The sequence below is a fragment of the Cervus elaphus genome, chromosome 12 (assembly GCF_910594005.1).
Source record: "Cervus elaphus chromosome 12, mCerEla1.1, whole genome shotgun sequence".
NCBI classification, from domain to species: domain Eukaryota; kingdom Metazoa; phylum Chordata; class Mammalia; order Artiodactyla; family Cervidae; genus Cervus; species Cervus elaphus.
Window position 1 is genome coordinate 90,154,646 of NC_057826.1, and position 17,404 is coordinate 90,172,049.

Sequence of the window (17,404 nt, forward strand, 5' to 3'; positions counted from 1 at the left end):
AGCTCTTTTAATGGGGGTGGTTTTGAGGGGTGGATTTTTATGGAGATGAATTGATGAACTTAATCAGTATTCAGTGTGCTGACAACCATGAAAATATAGCCAATATATCTATCATAAATACATATTTTATTTACATTCCAAGCAGATTCATATACAAAATAGGACATGAAGTGTTCACACATGAAAAATATCTAGCTTTGTGGATGCAAGTTACACTGAAAAAATGAAAGTGTTAATCACTCAGTCATGTCCAACTCTTTGTGACCCCAGGGATAGCAGTCTACCAGGCTCCTCTGTCCATGGGATTCTCCAGCTAAGAACACTGGAGTGGGTAGCCATTCCATTCTCCAGGGGATCTTCACGACCCAGGGATCGAACCCAGGTCTCCTGTATTGCAGGCAGATTCTTTACTGTCTGGGCCACCAGGGTCAGGTAAAATGTTTGGAGACATGATCTGCACAGGCAAGTAAGTTCAGAATCACAACAATTCAGCCAGCACCAACTGTAATTTTACATTATGACCTAGTGGCTCATAATTATTTTCTCCCAAGGTCTCTTTGTCATGTGACCAAACATTGTAGATATTCTTTAATTTCTTACAATTTCCTGCTCACTCATCTCCCATTAAATATTTCTTGAACATTTGGCTGAAGCACATGATAGCAGCAGTATTCACAATAACCTAGTTCCTGCTATTGTTCTTTCTCCAGCCCTGCCTTTCCAGAGAACTTAGTAGGCACTTTCTTCTTGAACTGCACCTTTTTGTCTCTCTCTCCTTCTCTTTTCCCTCCCTTGCCCATTCCTACTTTCTTGCTTCCTACTAAAGATAGTTTATTTACTTTTCACATCCAAATGATCCTATCTATGGATACTTGCTTTGATTTTAGTCCAAACAGCAACAAACACGGTTCTGAGAAAATCTTTTAGATTTCCCAGGTGGTTTTCCTGTGAATTCAACAACACAAGGTATAAAACAGGCATAAACTCCCTTATTTACATGTTCTAGTAGATATTTACTGCATGAGACCCCATGAAAGATACAAAGATTTGAGGCTCAACTCTAGCCCTCAAAGAGACTAAAATGTACATGAGGCATCAGTTGAAGTACATACATATGAGACATAATACAACTCAATAAATACAGGTCATCCTGTGATGTCATGTTCAAGTACTCACCATCCATGAGAGTAAATATTTTTGTGGTTTTCTTTGTTCATCGATGCATTCACAGTGCATGCAACAGTCACTGGCATACAGTAAGTGCTCAACAGCATACAGTAAGTGCTCAACAGATGTGTGGAATGAAGTAGAATCTATCTCCTAAGCATATAATTAAGTACAGTACAGTCTATTCCATTACCAGCACGTTTTTATAATGAAAGCATATGTAATAGAAATTAACTCATTCCTAACTGGTAAGTAGGAAAAGGATGTTGGTACAATGGGGTGGTCATGTTGGTTCATATACAATTGTTGCCAGCACCTTAGTATTTTGCACTGTCAAGTAAGAGCAGCTACAAAGAAAACACAGCAGAATTCCACTTGTGGAGGACACAGCGCTATGCCCTGTGCTCATTTGCTCTGTTCTTTCCTTTGAATTGGTTTGACCATGGGCTCTAACTTGGGAGGGTGAATTCACCTCTTATTTGCATATCTTGTGCTTGTCTTCCTAACTCAGCAGCCTCAAATAACTCTCTTCATTAGTTACCTCCATTGTTTTACAAAGTTCTATATTTATGTTTACTCTAACATTTATTAGGAATGAATCATGGCTCTTGAGTTCTGCTGGTATTTTGTGTGTGTGTGTGTGGAATGGGTTACTCTTTTTGTTAGAGCTCTGGTTACAACATTATATAGCTTCTGAGTTGTTTGTTTCTAATCCTATTTTCCTCATAAGCCTTGTTATATTTAGTTTCAAAAATGGGAAGAACACACATATTTTATAGAAGAAATGTGGTACTACACACTTCATTGTCAACAAAGATAAGTGGGATTTGGCTTTGGGAGAAGATGAAAGACAGCATTCCAGTTCTGGCAAGAGCATCAGCAACTCCCACCTTCCATACAGTATGGAACCTGGGGGCATTGTTAGGGAGGATCTCCTTGCTTGTTAGAGTGCGAGGCTCCAAGGAGTGGATTGATGGATGGTTTGAATGGAACGTTTTTAAGTAATTCAAAATTTTCTGTGGCAAAGTGCTCCCTAGAGCTTCTACACCAGGAAGTAGCCTGCCCAAATGTGCTGTGTGCTCAGTAATGTCCGGCTCTGTGTGACCCCGTGGACCGTAGGGTTGCACAGGCTCCTCTGTCCATGGGGATTCTCCAGGCAAGAATACTGGAGGGGGTTGCCAGGCCCTCCACCAGCAAATCTTTCCAACCCAGGGATCAAACCTGCGACTTTTGTGCCTCCTGTATTGGCAGGCAGATTCTAGGGCCACCTGGGAAGCCCAAAGCAGTGTTCTAGAACCATTAACCTGTAGCTAGATGTGTGCATATGGATGCCAGGACAAAGGAGGCCAGAGCAGGGAACTAGGGAGGAGACCACTGAAGCTATGAAGTCCTCAAACTGCAAGAATGAGGAAGGTGCCTGTGGGCTTGGAAAGGACATTAAAGGTGAAGAATCAATGGGAGCAGCTATTGGCCATGGAGGAGAGAGGCCCCGAATTGACTTCTAGGGTCTGAGTTTAGGCGACTAGTGGGTACCAATGACTCAGGTAAGAGGCTGAGGAGTTGACAGGAAGAAAAGACAAGAAGGGTTTGCCTGGCTAAATGCTCCGTGCCAACGTCAAAATCACAAGGCATCTTGTCACCTTAATTTCTGACCATTTAACCCTGGGCTCTTTGCTCCCACTTTGGGGACGTCAGTTAGTGAGTCCCCTCTATGGACAAGGATGCCCTTCCAGACTATTAGATGAAAGGCCTTCGAAATTCACTCCGAAACCGTATGTTAAGTTCAGGGGAGGATGTTTCAGGATCTCAAGCAACCAATTTACATATATTCTTTGTGGCTGTTTGCACTGAGTTTCCTGTCTTAGAAACTCACAGGGCAAGGAAATTTACGCGCGGAGCTTTGACTCCAGGAGGGGAAGGCGAGGATGGGGGTCCAGGCACCCCCACCCCACCCTCCGACTTTGGATACTTCGGGATCAGCGCACGGACAACCTTCCCACCTGAGGAACAGCTCCGGGAGCCCCAGGCCCGCCCTCTCACCCCCGACTCCGACTCCGCGGTTCCCCGCCTCCCCCGGCCGGGCGGAGCGCGCTCTCCCAACTCCTGGAGACGGTTTTCCGAAACCGCGCCGGGAGCTCCCCGGGCCCAGCTCGGGGGACCCTCGCCGGACTCGGGGAGGCGCCGCCGCCGCCGCCCGACGGGCGCAGGGACCGGCTCCCAGACCCCGGGGCCTCCGCTCCTCCTCGCGGGGATCCCCTTGCGCCCACACCCCCCGGGGCCCCGCGGGACACTCCGCCCCGGAGGCCGGGCCTCGGCCGTCCGCCCCGCCCCACGCCGGGAGAGCCCCGGGCCCGACCCCTCCCCGGACGCCGGCCGGGAGCAGGGCTCGGCGGCGAGGGTGACTGGGCGGCGACGCGGGGCCGGGCCCTGGGCAGGGAGGCTCGGCGGCCTCCTCCTCTCTCCGCCCCCGCCCCTCCGTCCCCTCCCAGCCTGCTAGCCCCGCGGCGGCCGAGGTCGGCGCTCTCGCCTCGCCGCCGCCGCCTCCCGCGCCCGGGACCCTCTCCCTCCCGCCCGCGCCCCCTCCTCCCGCCTCCTCCCTCCGCCCTCCTCCTCCTCCTTCCTCCCCGCGCGCCCGGCGGGGCCGGAGAGACCGAGAGGTGGCTGCGGGGAGGCGTAACGGGGAGCCGAGGCTCGGAGCCGGGGACGCCGAGCCGGCACCGGGTGAGTCGGAGCGGCCGGGCCCGCGCTCAGCCTCGGCCCGCGCGGGGCACCCGGCGCGGCGCCCACCGAGCCCGCGCGGAGGGCGGACCGGGGCCGGGGAGGTGCTGGCGGGACGGGTGCCGGACGCTGGGGAAGGAGGGAACGCCGCTTCGGCTCTGGCAGCCGCGACCGCCCGCCGCAGAAGTGGAAAAAAGTTGTGCCTGGAAAGACGATTTGCCGGGAAGTCGGCGCGAGCCCAGGTTTCTCGCCGCCGCAGGCGTGCTTCGGGCGGCGCGCGGGTCCCGGGTGCAGCTGACTCCGGACTTGGCGCCCGGGGCCGCCCGGCCGGGGGTCGTCCGCGCGGGCCTGGCCTGCGGGGTGTGGGTCAAGCCGGCCCCAGACGTCAGCTGCTGCTCAGATCTGGGCTGCATTTTTGTGGGCAGCGCTGGGATCGGGGGTGCGGGCTGGAGGAGGGGGGAGGTGGGCGTGGAGGGGGAAGACCACATCTGGGCGGGCTGGGTTGAGCTCCGGGATGGGGTCGAGGACCGGGGCGGGGGGGGGGAATCTTACGGGTCTCTGGATGTTTTCAGGCACGAAGTTGTGTGTGTGCGCGATCCGCTCCCCCCCCCCCCCCCCCCTTCATTCAGCGGTCTAGGTTCTTTGAACTCAAGGGAGAGAGCGTTTTCTTCCATCCTAGTCACCTTTTCCCTTGTTTCAGGAGGTTCATGAGTTTTATGAGAATCCTTCAGCTGGTTTCCTCAATGGGAGTAACTGAGAGGAAAGCCGAAGTCTCACCCCCCACCCCCATCCTCACCCGCCACCCGGTCCATTTCCTGTATTTTGCGGATACTGTGGTCCTGTGCGTGCATCTAGATTGCCATCAGTGACCCACATATGAAAGTAGACCTTCAGTCTGAAATCGCAAAGCGGCCTCTATAGACAAGTCTGTGTCGGAGCCGGAGCGGGCAGAGGTAGTGGGGGCGGGGTGTGTGAGAGCCGGCCGCTGGGAGTTAAACCCGAGTAATCGAGTTGAATTGCGAGAGACGTTTCTCGTCCCCACGTTGCTTTTGCTTCACCTATTCGCCTGAGCGCTCCACCCGCGCCAGGTTTGAGCGATGACGGATGCTAATTACCTTGGTATTGCTCTTTCCCGGGTATTCCTGACTCTTTGCTACTGGTCCTCTTTAAAAAAACGACTTCTCCCTTGCAAATATAGGAAACACATGCTGGTGAGTAGGGAGATGAAATGTTTTAAAGATACGGAAAAGAAAGAAAAGCCAAGATTCTCATTTCTTTTTGCTATCATACTGTGATAGACTTGTTATTAATCTTTGTCAGAGATCTGATTCTGAGAAAATAATGTTGGAAGAGTTTGAGGTAATACCAGATAAAACCCAGTGTTACAATAATATTTTTCCTGAGTGGTCATACAGAGGGCAGATCATGTGGATTGTTGTGGTGTGTTTGCAAAGGGTGCAGCAAACATTTTACTCCAGGGAAAAAGACAATATGTGTTGCAGGATGGGAGTGGGGAGGGGAAATCGTTTATCTTCAGTTCAGTCCAATTAGGAAGAATAATTACACTGCAAATGAACATTCTTGAATCTAATATAATTTGTGTCATGATACACGAACCAGTAATTTGTCTTTAGGAAGAAAAAACGAATCTCTGTGGATTAGAACAAAACAAGTGCCTTCTGGAAAAAGGCACTATTTATGCACATGGCTATTTATGCACAGGGATGGGCCTCAGATGTGCGGATTGACTGATTGCAGAGACTTTACTGCAGGCAGTGTTTAGGAAGGGCAGGGAGGAAAAGTCCAAGGCAGGAGAAGATAGATAATATATAGAAAACTACCCCTTTTTAATGCACAACATATACTGCTTCTCAACTTCTTTATTGGGCTTCCCAGGTGGTGCTAGTGATAAAGAACAGGCTTGCCAATGCAGGAGACATAAGAGACACAGGTTCAATCCCTGGGTGGGGAAGATACCCTGAAGGAGGAAGTGGCAACCACTCCAGTGTTATTGCCTGGAGAATCCCCATGGATTGAGCAGCCTGGCGGGCTACAGTCCATAGGGTTGCAAAGAGTCGGACATGACTGAAACAACTCACACACACACACACACACACACACTCACAAACACAACTTCTTTATTGAAAAGAATTGACAAAATAGGAGACCAAAATATAGGAGATACAGATTGGAACTATTGGGTTCCCAGAGGTGTCAGTTACTACCGGAACCCCGGACAAGTTATTTGATTTCTCTCAGCGTTGGTTTCTGTGTCTGTGAAATGGTGATGATCAAGTTCAAAGAATCACCTTGAAGTTTAGCTGATTATGTACTTTTATATAGAATTTAGGGTGGTGCATCACATTGAGTAAGTGCTCAGAAAATGTTAATGGTGTTTGTCTAGTCCTTCAAATGCCTGGGAAAAAGCAGTGCCCTTCACGGAGCCGGGTTACCAGGATGGCTGATGGCTGGCCTCAGTTGAGGCAGCCCCTGTGCCCCCAGCAGCCCACTGCCGGACAAGTTTGATCTTTCTGGAACTTGTAGGCTGCATTCTCTTGGCCCCTCAGGGCAGCCTTTTCTGGGACTCCAGTTGTGAGGAATGAGTAGCATAGGTTCCATGTGGCTCTGCGGGCCTGAGACAGCTGTGGCCTGCAGCTTCAGCCTCACTGCCCCCTTGCAAGGGCACCTTCTCAGGTCCCACCGAAGCAAATATAGACATTTTATTTGAGGAAAAAAGTGAACTTGGTGTCTCTCTTGGGAATTCTAAAGCAATGTTTTACTCAATGTTCATTGCTCTTAGAAAGATACAAATAGTAAACAAATACCTGATCTCAAGAATGTATTCCAAAAAGCACCTTCAAAGTATGTTTTGGGGTTAATAGTCCATTGCCCAGGTCTTCCTAAGGTTGTACCTAGTTGCCAAATGAACAAAAGACATTCTTAGCAAAACAGTAGTTTTTGGAGCTGGGGAGCTATGCTGCATATTGCTTTTCTAATGTTGGGGGGTAGGGCATGCCTGTTTGCTCATTCATCCGTTCTTTTATCCAGTCATTCGGCAGATACCAGGTAACCTCTGGTGGGCCAGGCTGTGTCCTGACGTCTGGTAACAGAAACCAAGAGCAGACCTCTGCACTCACTGAGCACTCAGGCCGGTTGGAGAAGAAGACTCTGTGGGAAGGAGCTCTGGAAGCTAGAGAAGCTCTCGTTTTGTTTCAGAGCGCTTGTGCTGGGCCAGCAGTGTGCTGGGCGTGCTACCCTTCCACAGGCCAGCCAGCTCGGAGGGAGGTGATCTGGCTGGGATGGCGGCTGCAGGCAGCTGGTCTTATGAGTCCTCTACAGGGAGAAGGGAGAAAAGGGGGCCTGTTTCTTTATAGTAAAGTATGTGCTTTATATTAAAGTATGTGACCTATGTGAGTAGAATCACCAGCCAATATGCCAGGAGAACAAGTAGAGGCTTTACCCAGAAGTGAGACTTCACAGCCTTAGAAAAGCAAAGAAGGAATCAAAGGTCAGATCTGATCATCAGCTTATAAAACCCAGATTGTGTTCAGGAGGAACCTGCTCTGGTGCTTAAGTAGTTGACTCTATTGGCAGGCGGGTTCTTTACCGCTAGCTCCACCTGGGAAGCTGATAGGAGGCAGGGCCAAGAGTAAAAGGAAGAGTGGATAGTTGGTCCCTCAGGTACCTTCAAGGTTGCTTGTTTTTCCATTACTTTTAAGGTTGCAGTAATACCTGGTGCAATAAGAATGCGTATGTCTGGAGTCTGAAGGCTTGAAATGGTATAAGGTCATCAGGACGCCGAGAGTAGTTGTTTGGGCTAGAGGCAGAGTTGTGTAGAGAAGTCCCGGTGGGCGCTGGATCTTGGGTGCTGAGCTGAGGAGTCTGAACTTCATCTTGAAAGCTGTGTGGAAGATGGGGAATGAGCAGGTGAACTGACCTGTTGAAGCAGGTGATTGATGTGATCAGACTGTGCTTTAGAAGGAACTCGAGGTGGGCTTGATGGCCAGAGGCCAGGGCTGGGAATAGCAGGTGAGCTGGTGGGACTTGGTGAGGGAAAGTGGGAGAGGCCTGGAGAGATGGACCACACTTCCTCACTAAGGGCTGGGCTCTTAGTAAGGGGGAGCCCAGGGTGACTGGAATGGGACATGGCGCCTTTCATTGAGGTGAGCAGCTATCGCGAGCCTCAGTTCAGGGAGATGGCGAGGAGGAATGAGCTCATTGACTCCAAAGCCTTCTGGGGAGAGATGCCCACCAGAGCATTGGATCCACAGGTGGGGAAGAGAAGTCTGGAAGTGGAGATGAAAGGCAGAGTTATTTTTACAGTAGTGGTCAGTGGTTGACTGGCCTCTTGAGGTTTACTGAATAGTGTTCAGGGTGACAGTAATCTGTGTCCTTGTAACTGAATTTCTCTCTTTCATCCTTTCAATTAGCCTAACAGGGGCTAGTCAAGCCCCTAACTTTGGCCTTCAATGACCGGACTCTTTCTGGTATTATTTTGCCGACTCGGTGAGATCTGTTTGTGTTGTTCTGAACTGAGATAGTCTGTAGGAATGTACATAGGAAGACTCTGAACATATTTAGTAGCTAGGATGTACAACGGATACATTTGATCACCTGCCATCCCCAGGACACCCACATGTTCCAGATAGACCATGTTCTTCCCAGAATTCCTCGGTACAAACCCTGACCCCCATGGCGATGGTCTTTGGAAGCAGCATCTTGGGAAGGTAATTTGGTTTAGATGAGGTCATGAGGGTGGAGCCCCTGGGATGGGATTTGTGTCCTTCTTAAGAAGAGAGTGTCGGCAGGGAACTCAGACAGGGGCTCTGTGACAGACTGGAAGGGTGAGGTGGGGAGGCAGATGGGAGGGAGGTTCAGGAGGCAAGGGACATGGGTGTAACTATGGCTGATTCTTATTGATGTATGACAGATAACCACAAGATTCTGTAAAGCAATTATCCTTCAATTAAAAAATTTAAAAATAAAAGAGAGTCTGGAACACACTCTTCCCACCGCCGTGGGACTGGTCATCTGCCAGGAGAAGGGTTTCTCTGGGAACCGAGTCTGTAGGCACCTTGAGAACTTGTATTGAATACTTGGAGAGCTATTGTTTCCATGTCTGCCTGGGACAAGGCTTATCTGCCTTGTATTTTGAAGTTACCACGTGGCCCTAAGGGCTACCTACGTGGCTCTAGTGGTAAAGAACCTGCCTGCCAATGCAGGAGACTCAAGAGATGTGGGTTCGATCCCTGGGTTGGAAAGATCCTCTGGAGTAGGAAATAGCAACCCAGTCCAATATTCTTGCCTGGAATATTCCATAAAGGAGCCTGGTGGGCTACAGTCTACGGGGTCACCAACAGCTGGACATGACTTAGCACATTACACAATATGGCCCTCAAGGGTCTGTTAATTTGAATTTCATTTCATCTGTGTAATAAACATACATGTGCAAAGTAGGCCCCAGTGAAGACCTGTTACAGGGCAGGCATGCTGTTTGGTTTGTGTTTATCTGTTACTCCTCTTACTGTTGTGGATTTAGGGCACAGTCCGTGGGATTATTAATCGTCGTCATCCTGGTGACTGATGTCATTCTGAAGGAGGTGGGCTAAAATTCCGATTATTTTGGACTCATGGAGTTACAGATGACTATTTACTTTTCTATTTTTCAGATTTTTTAAAAATAGCATGCTACCTTAAAAAAAAAAAAAACAGAACAAAACAGTTGTTGGTATTTTTTTTTGTTCTTTGCACAAAACACCATATCGGCAGTTTTGGCCACAGCACTGCATACCTCCTTACATCTGTGCTACGTCCATGGTAAAGCCAGTCTGTGTCTTTAAGAAAACTTGAAATTCCTATTTGCTGTAAATATAGTTGTGGAGGAACGGAACCAGGACTGAGTTCTGTGACCCAGAGCCAGAATGGGGCACCTTCCTCCCAGCAGTAGGGAAGAACCCACTCCTTCCCATTGGTTCCCTTTGTCTATTTCATAAACACTGTGAAGTGTGATCTGAGAGGCATTTCACTTCTCTACCTAAATGTGTCTGATCGATATGTACCGACTTAAATATCTACCTATGTATGTGCATAAATATACTACACTGATGTGTGAGTTTTGGTGTCTTTTTGTTTTTTGTTTTTTCTTGTTTTCAGTTGTTTAGCAGAACTCCAGCCAGCAGTGAGATCTTAAATACCCCTCCAGCATCCACCTCCTCACATTCCCGGAAAATTAAAGGGATTGTCCTTCCTCTGCTGATTCTGTTGTTCAGCATTTTGTTTCCACACCGCGCTGTGTTGTCAAGGGCACCTGAAGTTCAAGCTTCCTTTCTCCCGAGGTGGGCTGCTGTTGGGCTGAATTTCACATGTCGTTTTCCAGTTTGGAGGCAGTTAGCCAGTTGTTTAAAGATGCCCATAACTGCATAGACAGTAGTCTCTCTTAATCTTCAGGTAAGCCAGGCACCATGCACTTTATTACTCCAGACAAATTTACCTTTGAAAATTTTATAACTTTTTTTTCTCAGCCCTAGGAATCACATTTTCTGGAACTAGAAAGAATATGCTGGCCAATCTGGCAGCTACAAACTTCCCAGTAAGCAGTGTTTTTGTGTGTATAAATGACTACCATTTGTGTATGAAATAGACACCGCTCTTTTCTTTATTTTTCTGTTTTTCAGATTTTTAAAAAATAGCGTGCTACCTAAAAAAATCAGAACAAAACAGTTGTTGGTGTGAAAACACTGCTCACAACTTGAGAAACAATCTAAAATCACATCCGTTTTTTTTTTATTTTATTTTAAACAGCTACCTGTGTATTCCTGGGGCTTCCCTGGTGGCTCAGTCAGTAAAGAATCTGCTGGCAGTTTAAGAGACCACGTGCAGTGCAGGAGACCTGGGTTCGATCCCTGGGTCGGGAGGATCCCCTGGAGAAGGGAATGGTAACCCACTCCAGTATTCTTGCCTGGAGAATCCCACAGACAGAGGAGCCTGGCGGGCTACAGTCCATGGGGTTGCAAGAGTTGGACACTTACTGAGCAATGAAACCATCACACCATTCCTAGAAGACGATTCTACATAGGGCAGTATGTCTAAACAGATATTTACTCTGTCATTTGCTCTTCCACACAGTAGCCATTTTCAGGGCTTTTCTGTACTGGAAGCTCGTAATTTACCGACCTAATTACTGATTCTGCACAGATCCACGCTGTAATATGTACTCTGGTGTGCCTGCTTACACAGGTAACTGTAGGTCTTTTTGGAGTCAAATCCTTTTGATAAACAGGTTGCTTAGGTTGTCTTATTTTTTTTAAAAAAATGTGCTTTTCCCAGTTTGTGCTTGGATCTGCTGATATGAGGGACGTTTAAACTATAAGCCGAAGCCATAAAGAGCGGTAGTCAGGTACAGAGGCCAACCTCGTTGAGAAGTAAGAACCCACGAGGTGGCAGCCGTGAAGAAGTGTGACAGGTTGTGTATACACCTGTGTGGACAGGTGGCCGGCGGTCAGTTGAGGATCGTCCGGTCGCTATGATGCACAGGGACCACTGCTCCCCTTGATCTATGGGCCCTAAGTATGTAAGCTTTCTTAGCTACTACAGTAGTCAACAAAACTTGCATTGAAAAGAACCAATCTTGTATTTATTGAGCTGCATTGGGTCTTCGCTGCAGCATGTCGGTGGGACCAAGAGAGCCCACGCTCCCTGACTGGGGATCAAACCTGGGCCTCCTGCATTGGAAACGTGGAGTCTTAGCCACTGGACACCAGGGAAGTCCCCAACACTTGCATTTTTTTAAAACAATTTAAACCTTTTAAAATAAGAACTGTCATTAAGTTAGATTTCCCCTAGCTTCCATTCGGGTATTTGATTTTTAAAATCTTGACCATAGGACTTCCTGTTTCTTCTTGTCAGCTTTCAGCTTTCTCATCCCGAAGTGTATTGTTCAGCCTGCTCAATGGTTCTGAGCTCTCACGGGTCATCTGTCACGTCAGCCACCCCTCTGAGCTGAGTGTCGTTCCTCAATTCATTCTGCTCCCCAGCTGTCTAAGGTCTTTGCGTCCTTTTCTGCCCCTGCTCTGTTCAGCCTCTCCTAGTCCTTCTCCTCTTAGTAACCAGGGGCGCGGCAGCCTTTGTAGGCGGCCCGAGGGCAGAGGGCTGGAGTCCGTGCCAAGATACAGAGGAAGCTAATCTGCTTGTGACCTCAGCCTCATTAACATCGTGCTGGGACCGAGAGCCCGTGTTCCACCGTTTTGTTTGACTTTAGCTGGTCTCTACTGGCTTGGGTCATGGGGTCCGTAGTCCTGTCTCTCCAGGGAGGCAGACAGATGGAGGAGCCAGATGAGGACGTAGGAGATGGTCAGTACTTACCACCTGCTTAAGGTTGGCCTTTGGGTTGTCAGCTGTCACTGGGCTCTGCTGACAGTGAGTGATCTGGCCCTGAGACAAAGCGGGTCTGAGAAGACTTGAGTAAGGCTCATGAGGGAAGAAGGCCTCTTAAGGGCTGGAGCCCAAGTGGGTGGGCTGGCGAGCTGGGTATTCCCCAGGTGGGTGAGAGTCCCCATGGAGGCCCTCTACAGGCTTAAAGCAGGGCTTCTCAGACCTGAATGGACACAGGAGGAGCCTGGAATCTTTATTAAGTCGCAGATTCTGAGTAAGCAGGTGCCGGTGGGGCCCGGGATTCCGTGCTGCTGGCTCTGCGGAGCAGGTTTGGGGGAGCAAGGCCTCACGTGAGGCTGGACCACGACGAAGGCTGCGGCGCGCTCAGCAGGAGGCTGAGCCCTCTGAAGGCGAGGGCAGGAGGGCACGGTGGGTCCTGACTGAGAGCCTGATGTCTGCCTCTTTACTGGGACTGCACACAGGACCCTCAGCCCTGTCACTGCCAGCGGGGTCTCCAACAGCCCCGAGCAGCTGTGCGGGGATTGCCTTCCCCCCTCAGGGTGGAGGGGGAGGTCGGGGATGGTCTTCCAGGTGGAATAAGCTAAAGGGAGAGGTTTTGTTTTTGCTACATTTTAATTAAATTGATTTCCTCATTACTTGATGATTATGTTCCATAATTTTAACTAAGAAGGCTCTAACTTCCTCCAATTAAGCCTGCCTTTTCTCACAGACCTTATCACTTTGACTTTATATGACTACAGTGTTGTAAAAAGTTACATATTGTTTGCTGTGGAATGTTTCTTGTGATACTCCGCTGAGTACTCCCTGAAAGTGTTTCAGACCCCACCCTGGAGCTTTGAGTTGGTTGGTTTGGTACGGGTCCTGGGAATCTGAATTTTTTAAACAGACTCTCTAGATGGTTTTTATAATTGGGCAGGTTCTTGAAATCCCAGTGTTGAGGAACATCAATTTGGAAGCCTGTCTGTCTGAGCCTGTGTTATCAGCCATGTCTGAGGGCCTCCCTTACCTGTTCTTTTCTTGGCCTCTCACATACTTGGTTGTGAAGGGCTGGCTTTTGTCCCATTGGACCCACTTCAGTTTTTATCTTGACACATGTTTTCATTCTTACAGCAAGGCTCTTTCTAATCTTGGATGAGACCAAGTCAGAGAGTCCTTTGTCAACGGTGTAAGAGTCAGTTCTGAAGCCGTTATTTTTAGGAAGGTGTTACAGACACTGATTATTAAATGCTTTGGGACATTCTTGGAGATACTGGGATATGCACTTTGGGCTTCTACAGAGAAAGGAATGTCCCGAGGCTGACTTCTCCCACACTCTCCCCTGCTTGGGTTCAGACTCTGGAGATAGTGTATTCCCTTCCTAAGTAAGCGCTGACCAGAAATGAATGGAGTAGGGTCCGTCATCCTCCACAGAGTTTGGTTCTGACCCAGGTGAACTGACAGACTGAGGAGTTGGACTTTGCACATTATTGTGTCAATGTTAACCTCCATTTCTACCAAAGCAGGGTCTGTCTTACCTCCACCGTAGGGGCAGGGTCAGCTTTTGAAACACATGAAGTGGGAAATGGTCACTGTGATGGGATTGGAGGAGTGTGGAAGGGGCTCTATATCCAAAAGCTGGAGTTCACTTACTGTCATACCTAGAATTTTACCATTAGAGGAATTTGGTTCCTTTAAACCAAAGGAATAGGAGGAATAGGGTCTCTTTAAACATCCTATTCAACATGTAAGCATCCATCGAACAGGTACTACATTGATTACTTAGGCCTTAACAGGAAGTGATGTGAATTGAAAGTCGCTCAGTTGTGTCCAACTCTTTGCAACCCCTTGGAATTCTCCAGGCCAGAATACTGGAGTGGGTAGCTGTTCCCTCCTCCAGGGGCTCTTCCTGACTCAGGAATCGAACCTGGGTCTCCCACACTGCAGGCAGAGTCTTTACCAGCTGAGCCACCAGGGAAGCCCTTAACAGGAATAGTTTGATAAAATGCCAGTGAAGACAAGGGTGTGAAGAGAGTGGACTGATGGGCTGAACTGTGGGCACTGTGTGAGTGGGGCAGGGCCATCAGGGCGGCTGGAGGCGCCCTGCAGAGCAGCTCAGGTGTCCGGAGGAGCCCCGGATTCCTGGGAGGGCGCTCGGCGGAGGTCATTCTCACTTACTCTGGGTATAGTAGGGGCTTCACTGTCTCTGCACCTGGCACCCTCCTTTCTATCTAACGTGGCCATTTCACATTCCTGACCAGTTGTAATGAGAACCAGATGATCCAGACAGGAAAGTTATGATTAAACACTGCAATCGAGCTTGAGATTTTGTTGCATTTTCCCCCAGTCTATTAAATTTTGAGAGAGAGGTTCAGGAAAGATCCAGGCCCTGTACCTGCTTATCAGGAGAACTTGGCCAGCAGCAGAAACCTGCCTGCTCCTCCCAGGGCCGTTTCCCAGTCAGTTTTGAGGAGGGCTTGACTCTTCAGAGACCCCATGCCACCTGGAAAGTGCTTTACGGTATAATCTCTGTCTCTCATATCTGCAAACAATCTTTACAGCTCCTGGCTGGCTAAAAGAAACTGTGAACCCAGCCCTTCTGGTGCCCAGCTGAAACTTGTCTGAGTGGTTCAGATTCTTCAGAACAGTGTGGAGATGGTGGGGAGAGTCTTTCTGCCACACTGCTTGACCAACACTACAAGTGTTGTTACATCCCAGGGACCAGAATTCTGGGAACATTTACGAAGACAGACCCGCTCCCCCACCCACAGCCGTTTCCTGACCCTGCTTCCGCTGGAGTCCTGTTCATGTCCCCAGTTTGGGTGTAGTGCCCTCAATTTTAGGATTCACAAGATGGTCCTCTGTGTTCTTGGGCAGAATCTCAAAAAGACACAAAAACGAAGTTTTTCCTATCACAAACAAAATGCCTTGGTCTGCAAGGGATGGTGGTTTACAGGTACCCAGGAAAGATGGGAGCACAGCCTGTGGGGGTGAGAGAGCCCCGGGAACCGTGTGCAGCTGCTAGTTGCTCTGTGGCCTTGGGAAGGTCATTTCACTTGTTTGGTCAAGAGGAGGTGAGGGGATGAATCCAGGTCTGAGAGTCTTATTCTAGTGAGTCTGTGTGTTCACGTCTTTAGTCATTTATTTAATGTGCACTTAATTGGCTACTTACAGAGCTTTACAGTCTTGGTGGGGAGATGGTGAAACAGCCGCTGTCTTCAGCGTGGCTGGCAGCATGTAGAGGACAGAATGAATAGGCCCGTGGGAGGTGTAAAAGGTCCTGCCAGGTGTGGGCACCTGGTGGGCAGGGGCAAGTGAGGAGGTTGCCTCTCCCCGCCCTCTCCACGCTGTTCTGAAAATCTGAACCACTCAGACAAGCTTCAGAAGGGCTGAGTTCAGTGTTTCTTTCAGCCAGCCAGGAGCTGTAAATACTGTTTGCAGATATGAGAGAGAGAGAAAGAGAAAGACTATACCCTAAAGCACGTTCCAGGTGGCGTGGGGTCTCTGAAGAGTCAAGCCCTCCTCCAAACTGATGGGAAACAGCCCTCAGTGGGGCAGGAAGATTTCTGCTCTCCAAGTGAACCTGGAGAGCTGGAGTGTGCAGATGTGGGGTGCAGTCCCCAGGGAAGGCAGTGGGGACTTCTGCAGCGTTCCTTGTGTGCTGGGCGTGTGGGGTCTTCACTGGCCCCTGGGCCACACTGGATTCCTTGACCTGTTACAAGGCCCTGAGGCTTAGCCCGCTGTCTGTGGCCTTGGCCAGAGGCCCCCCTCCCCAGCAGCTGAGTGTAACTGAAGTGGGCAGCACATCGCCATAGTCTGGGTAGGCATGAACATTGTTTTATGTCTTGAACCCCATTTTTTGGCCTTTTATGAAGAAAAGTAAGGGCTATAGAAACATAAGGAAGCATGTAAGATCTGCTTGCTCTTTACAGAAACTTTTTTTTTTTTTTTGGTGGGGTGGGGTTAATTTTTTTCTTTCTTACAGAGAAGATAGATATTCAAAGAGAAAGGCAACGAATGGATCCCTTTTCAGCCTCGAATTACATTATGGCTTCTGGGCCTGGGAGCTCTGTAACCACAGAGTTTGTTCCATACTCCAGAAAGAAACTCAACCCTTCAATAAAACCATGGGAGCTTTCTGGATGGCTTCACTGTTGCTTTTCTGGAGTGATCAGATTCTGTGTCTGGAGGCTGGAGGAGAAACTTGTAGCTGGAGTTTCCTTTGCCTGAAGCAAACAAGGGCAGCAGGAGAGGGTGGGGCATTTCTTAGGGAAATGGAATTCTCCCCAAAACACCGTGTTCCCACCGGGAGGTGGGCCTGTGCACTCCTCCCCGTGGTCCACAGGGTTAGGAACAGTTCTAAGCATCAGTAAAACCCGCTTGTGTATTTCCCTTTAAGCATAAATGGACATCACCAGCCCTGCACAAGGACATGCACAAGGCCTTGCCCTTGGTGGTGCTGTGAGGTACCAGGCCGGGCCAGCTCTGTGCCCTGGGCTCTGGCCCCCGGCACTGGCACTGTCCCCCTCTTAGTGCTTGCTGCCTTGGGCAGAGCGTCAGAATCACCTGGAGCCTGGTTAACCCTCAGGGACTGGGCCCTGCTCCCTGAGATGCGGAGTCTCTAGGCCTGGGGTCGGCTGAGAGTTGGCTTTTCCGACATGTCCCCAGGTGATACCGGAGCCACTAGTCTAAGGGCACATTCAAGAACCACTGTGACACCAGGCGTTCTTCCATTCCTGGAGGGTGTGTTGGGACAGGCAGCCTGCGCCTGGCCGGGCGCCTGCCGGGGTGGAGTCACCTAATGCTGGAGGCGGCTATAACTCGGAAGCAGTGGTTCATGGAGGGAGCCCTAGCCCTGTCCTCCTACCCCGAGGCCTTCTCTCCTAGTCGGCTCCGCAGCAGACCAGGGATGTGGCATTCCTTGCCTCCCTCCAGTTTCTTCTCTCTGATGTTGCAGAAGGCTTTCTGGACCATGCCACTCTCCTACAGGAGACCCTTCATGGGCTGCCCATTGGCCTTAAGAGCAAGTCCAAACTCTCCTAAAATGACCTCCACCTCCCTCTTGGGCTCTGAAATCCTCCTTGTGCCTGTGAACTCACCAGGTTCTCCTGCTTCCTGGGCGCTGCTTCTGCTGTTTGCTCTGCCTGGCATG

General features: G+C 49.6%; 1 protein-coding gene across 1 annotated transcript in view; it reads left to right on the forward strand.

Annotated features, from left to right (window-relative positions):
- The first annotated feature begins 3,798 nt into the window (after window positions 1-3,798).
- LHFPL2 (LHFPL tetraspan subfamily member 2) overlaps window positions 3,799-17,404 on the forward strand; it is a 168,558-nt gene continuing 154,952 nt past the window's right edge. Inside the window, exon 1 of the mRNA XM_043919976.1 lies at window positions 3,799-3,888. The gene's annotated coding sequence lies outside the window, so the exon portion shown is untranslated. The remainder of the gene's footprint in view (window positions 3,889-17,404) is intronic.